Below are 6,000 nucleotides of genomic sequence, written 5' to 3' on the forward strand. Positions count from 1 at the left end.
CCTATTAATCTTCCCAATACCCACCTCCACCATGTGTATTTGTTTTCCACATTGAGTAAAACATGAATGAGAAACAGTGGTACAGCACTTCTGCGATGAAAGAAAATGGTAATCGCCTCTTTTAATCTTCACAGAAACCCAATGAGTAAGGTGATGATGACATTTATTCACCAAACAGGGGCACTTTGGAAAGTGAAAGAGGTCACTACATGGACGGAATGCCAGGACAGCAGCATGAACTGGGTTTCTCCTGAGCAAAGTGAGATGTGTGGTCACCCTCCCCATGAGGTGAGCATCTCATTTCTCCCCAACTACAGGCAATGGGACAAGAGAGGTCAAGTAACTTGACCAAGGGCACACAGCTAGGGGGTGGCAGAGCCAGTAAGGGGCCAGGTTTTCTGGCTCGAGAGGCCCTCTCGACACTATCAGCCTCCTCAGCCTGACCCTTGTGGACCTTCACTGTATGGTTCACATGGATCCTGTGACCTTGACCTGCACAACTGCCCTGTGTGAACTCCAGGTTGATTTCTGTGCAGGCCGCACTGTTTTCAGCTCAAGGCATTTGCTTCCTGATAAGCCCCTGCTCCACTGTCCTTGCCTCAGTCCCCCTGGGTTGACCTCCTTATGCATTCCTGACACCACATCAAAGACAGCCCGCTTCTTATGTCCATTCCTGGCCTGAATCTCTGGGGATCTCCTTCCCAACACCCCATAGCTCTCCGTGTGCACCTCTCTCCTGGCAACCAGGCCCAGGCCCCTGGCTCTTTCCACGTATTGTGGTCCTGGAGGGCGTGACCTGTGCCCTCTGGTCTTTGTGTGACAATAGTGATAGAAGGTGCTTAACTAATGATCGTGTAACTGCTTATCAGGATGGATTGTGAGTTATTACATGTTTTATTCTTGGGTCTATTCAGACAAAGAATGCCATTTGAAATTGAATGTCTAATGAAGGCAATGCTCAAACACAACATGAAGCCTAACCCAGGCCTCAGGGTGACATCCTGGTGGTAACACCATGTTCTTTATGTTCCTGGAGAGGACTTCGGAGTCACCACAAGGAGGACGCAGGTGACGACAGGAGGAAGTTGGAACCCTATCATCCTGGTACTGGGCCACCTCAGTCTTTCTGTTCCTGAGAAGTAAACATTAACTTGATCTAATTTAACCCGTATCCTTCTAATGACTTGGTTCAGGAGCCGGATTTGGAGGCCGAGCCTGGATCAGGAGTCTCCTCCAGCTAATTCTCCATTGTTTCTTCACCAAAACCCTGAACTTTACACGTCTTACATTTTTACTAAATGTGAGGTTAAATATTTAATGTCTAACGCATGGGACACCTCACATGGTTTGTTAGGTGTCTAGTCAGGTACTATTTCACCTCTACTTTCTGTCCATATGTTTGAACTAACCATTGGCTTCCAGAATGTGAACTTCTGGCCCCCAGGACCATTACAAGTGGAATATGGGGAAACTCATATAAATGATTTCCACTGCTAGGACCATGATTCTCGCGTGTAGCTTTTTCTTGAAGGTTCTTTCTGAAAGGAATAATCTGTTTTCTTTTTTCAGGCCGATGTCCAAAACGTCACAAAAATGTGTCTTGATGTAGGAATGAGTGGGCTATTCATTTCCTATTCTTCACTCTGGGAAATGTTCTAGATGTTTTTCTTCGGTGACTTTCTCCCCACCACGGTGTCTCTTATTCTAGAAGCCTATTCATTGGACATCCTACACGGATGCTTTAGCGTACTTCTCTTTTTCTCTTGTTTGTGTTCTCTATCCTTTCCGGTATGGATAAACCACTTTTGTTACATATATTATTTGTCTTCCAACTCCTGTGTTATCTTTCCCAGCTGTAATATTTTTAATTTTTCCATAGGTGCTTGTACTTTGAATGCTTATTAATCATGAAGAGAGTAACAGATTTCCGTAATCTGAGCTTTCTGAAGACCCATGAAGGTGTCCCACCTGCGAACGAGACTGGCCCAGAGAACCTAGACCAGTCCCAAAAGAGTATGAGTCTATTTAGAACTTTCCTGTCTTCTTATCTCTCCCCATATTTAACCCCTAATCTGTCAGAAACCATGGTTAGCAGATGGGAGAGAAAAAGGGAAGTAAGGAGACAGGGGAAGGAGAAGTCTTAATTGTGACCAATGTGAAGTTTTGATTCTTATACAGACCTGGGTATACTAATTTCTAAAGGCAGACATTGAACTTCAAATCAGAGGGAGAGCCATTGAAAGTTGGCTTTAATTAAGCTTATGACAATCCGAGCTTTGAATCATATCACTGTATATGAATACAGTTCTGTGTGCAGTCAGCTAGCACTGAAGCATGAGGATAAAGACACTTCAAATGTGTTACTCTTCAAAGTTTTATCTAAGTGAGCTTTTGCTCAGCAGGTGTGTCATGCAGGGTCTCTAGTCCCACTCCCCACATAAGAACACAGGAAATGGTGAGGCCAAAAAAGAACACCAACAGAGCCATATACAGGGAAGTCATACCGCTATATTCTCGATGGCGGCTGGGTTGGAGTCAAAGGTAGAAGGAGCCACACGATCCGCAATCTGCCGTCTACTTCTCTGCCAACCAAGCAACCAACGTAGCCATGGCAGTTATATCAGCAGCCCAGGAAGTACAGAGTTCCAACCAAGATGAACCTAAACAGGCCCACACCATTTTAACATGATAGTTAAAATGGCAAAGGTTAAAGACAAAAAGAATACTAAAAGTAGCAAGAGAAAGACAGTGGGTTACACACAAGGGAAATCCTATAAGACTATCAAATGAGTTTTCTAGAGAAAGTTTGCAGTCCAGAAGGGAGTGGCAGGAGGTATTCAAAGTGATGAATTTCAAAGGCCAACAACCCAGATTGCTTTATTCAGCAAGGCTATCATTTAATATTGAAGGAGAGATAAAGAGTTTCCCAGGAAAGAATAAGGTAAAGGAATTCAATACCACGGAGACAGCAATGCAAGAAATGTAAAAAGGGCTTCTGTAAACAGAAGAAAGATGAAAACAATCTACCTAATGAAGACCAGAAATACAAATAACAAAATTGCAAAACTATGTACCTATCAACCATCACTTTAAATGAAAATGGATTAAATACTGCAATCAAAAGACATAGGTTTGCTAGCGGAGAAGAACAGAAGACCCTTGCATATTTTGTGTACAAGAGACTCACCTTAGATCAAACAATACACACAGGGTGAAAGTGAATGGTTGGAGTAAGATATTTCATGCAAACGGAAATTAGAAAAAAGCTGCAGTACCTATACTTATATCTGACAAAATAGGCTTTATTTATTTATTTATTTTTTTGTTAACATTTTAAAAATATGTTTCAGGTGTCTAACAAAATAGACTTTAAAATGAAAAATATATTAAAAGACGAAGATGGACGCTGCATAATAATAAAGGGATCAATCCAACAAGAAGACATTACCCTAATAAACATCTATGCACCCAACATAGGAGCACCTAAATATACAAAACATATTGACTGACATAAATACAGAGATATACAATAACACTATCATAGCAGGGAACTTCAACACACCTCTAACAACAAGGAACAGGTTATTCAGACAGAAAATCATTATGGAAACGGTGGTCTTAAATGACACTTTGGACCTGTTGGATATATTTGATGTTTTTGAGCCTTTCACCACAAAGCTACAGAATACATATTCTTTGTAGTGCACATGGAACATTTTCCATGACAGATCACATGTTAGGTGACAAAACAAGTCTCAATAAATTTAAGAAAATTAAAATCATATCAAGTTTCTTCTCTGACCAAAGTGCTATGAAATTAGAAATCAATTACAAGAAAGAAACTGGAAGACACACAAATACACGGAAGCTGAATAACATGTTACTAAATAATGAATGGGTCAACAATGAGAGCAAAGAAGAAATCAAAAGATATCTCAAGAAAAATGGAAAAGAAAGCACAATGACCAAATATCTGTGGGATGCAGTGAAAGGAGTCCTAAGAGGGAAATTCGTAGCAATGCAGGCCTACCTAAAGAAACAAGAGAAATCTCAAATCAACAGTTTATCCTTACACTTAAGGGATCTGCAAAAAGAACAGAAAATAATCCCAAAGAGAATGGAACGAGATAATACAGATCAGAGCGCAAATAAATAAAATAAAGCGCCACCCCCCCAAAATGCAAAAGATCAAAGAAACCAAGAGCTGGTTTTTTGAGAAGATAAACAAAATCAGCTAATCTTCAGCCAGACTCATCCAAAAAAAGAGAGAGAGGACCCAAATTAATAAAATCAGAAATGAAAGAGGAGACGTGACAACAGACACCACAGAAATACAAAAAAATTTAAGAAATTACTATGAGCAACTATATGCCAACCAATTAGACAACCTGGAGACATGGACAATTTTCTAGAAGCATACAACCTTCCAAGGCTAACTCAAGAAGAAACAGAAAACCTGAATAGACTGATTACTACCAGGGAAATTGAATCGGTAAGCAACAAGCTCCCAACAAAAAGATCTGGACCAGATGGCTTTACAGGTGAATTGTACAAAACATTCAAAAGAGAATTATCACCCATTCTCCTCAAACTATTCCAAAAAATCCAGAAGGAGGAAGTCTCCCAAACTCTTTTTACGAGGCCATTATCACCCTGATCCCCAATCACACAAAGACATTGCAAAAAAAAAAAAAGAAAAGAAAAAAACACCTAGAGGCCGATATCCCTAATAAACATAGATCCAAAAATTCTCAACAAAACATTAGCAAACAGAATTCAGCAATACATTAAAAAGATCCTACACCACGATCAAGTGGGATTCATTCCTGGTGTGCAAGGTTGGTTCAATATCCACAAATCAATTAATGTGATACACCACATTAAAAAAATAAAAATAAAAATCATATGATCATATCAATAGATGCACAAAAAGCATTTGACGAAATCCAGCAGCCATTTATGATAAAAACTCTTAAGAAAGTGGGAATAGAGGGACCATATCTCAACATAAAAAAGGCCATATATGATAAACCACAGCTGACATCATACTCAATGGGGAAATCTGAAACCATTTCCCTTAAGATAAGGAACAAGGCAAGGTTGCCACCTTTCTCCACTTCTATTCAACATAGTTCTGGAAGTTCTAGCCACAGCAATTAGATAAGAAAAAGAAATAAAAGGCATCCAAATCAGTAAGGAGGAAATAAAATTGTCACTATGTGCAGATGATATGATACTATATAGAGAGAACCCCAAAGACTTCACCATAAAACTATTAGAACTGTTAAATGAATTTAGTAAAGTAGCAGGATACAAAATTAATATTCAGAAATCATTTGCATTTGTGTATACCAATAATAAACTATCAGAAGGAGAAATTAAGAAAACAGTCCCATTTACAATTGCTTCAAACACTATAAAATACTTAGGAATAAATTTAACCAAAGAAGTAAAAGACCTGTACTCAGGAAATTATAAGACACTGAATAGAGAAAGTAAAGAAGATACAAATAGATGGAAACACATATCATGCTCATGGATAGGAATAATTAATATAGTTAAAATGTCCACATTGCCTAAGGCAATATACATATCAATGCAATTCCTATCAAACTACCAATGATGTTTTTCACAGAAATAGAACATATAATCCTAAAATTTATATGGGACCATAAAAGACCCCGGATAGCCTTGGCAATCTTGACAAATAAGAACAAAGTGGGAGGTATAATGATACCTGACATCAAATTATACTACAAGGCTACACTAATCAAAACAGCATGGTACTCGCATAAAAACAGACACATGGTGCAATGGAACAGAATAGAGAGCCCAGAAATAAATCCACGCCTATATGGTCATTTAATCTACGACAATGGAAGCAAGAATTTATGGTGGGGAAAAGACAGTCTATTTAATAAATAGTGCTAGGAAACCTGGACAGACACATGCAAAAAAATGAAACTGGACACCTCCTTACACTGTATAGAAAAATAAATT

This window comes from Rhinolophus sinicus, chromosome 14, assembly GCF_057876585.1.
Source record: "Rhinolophus sinicus isolate RSI-liver-muscle chromosome 14, RSI-T2T, whole genome shotgun sequence".
Lineage (NCBI taxonomy): Eukaryota > Metazoa > Chordata > Mammalia > Chiroptera > Rhinolophidae > Rhinolophus > Rhinolophus sinicus.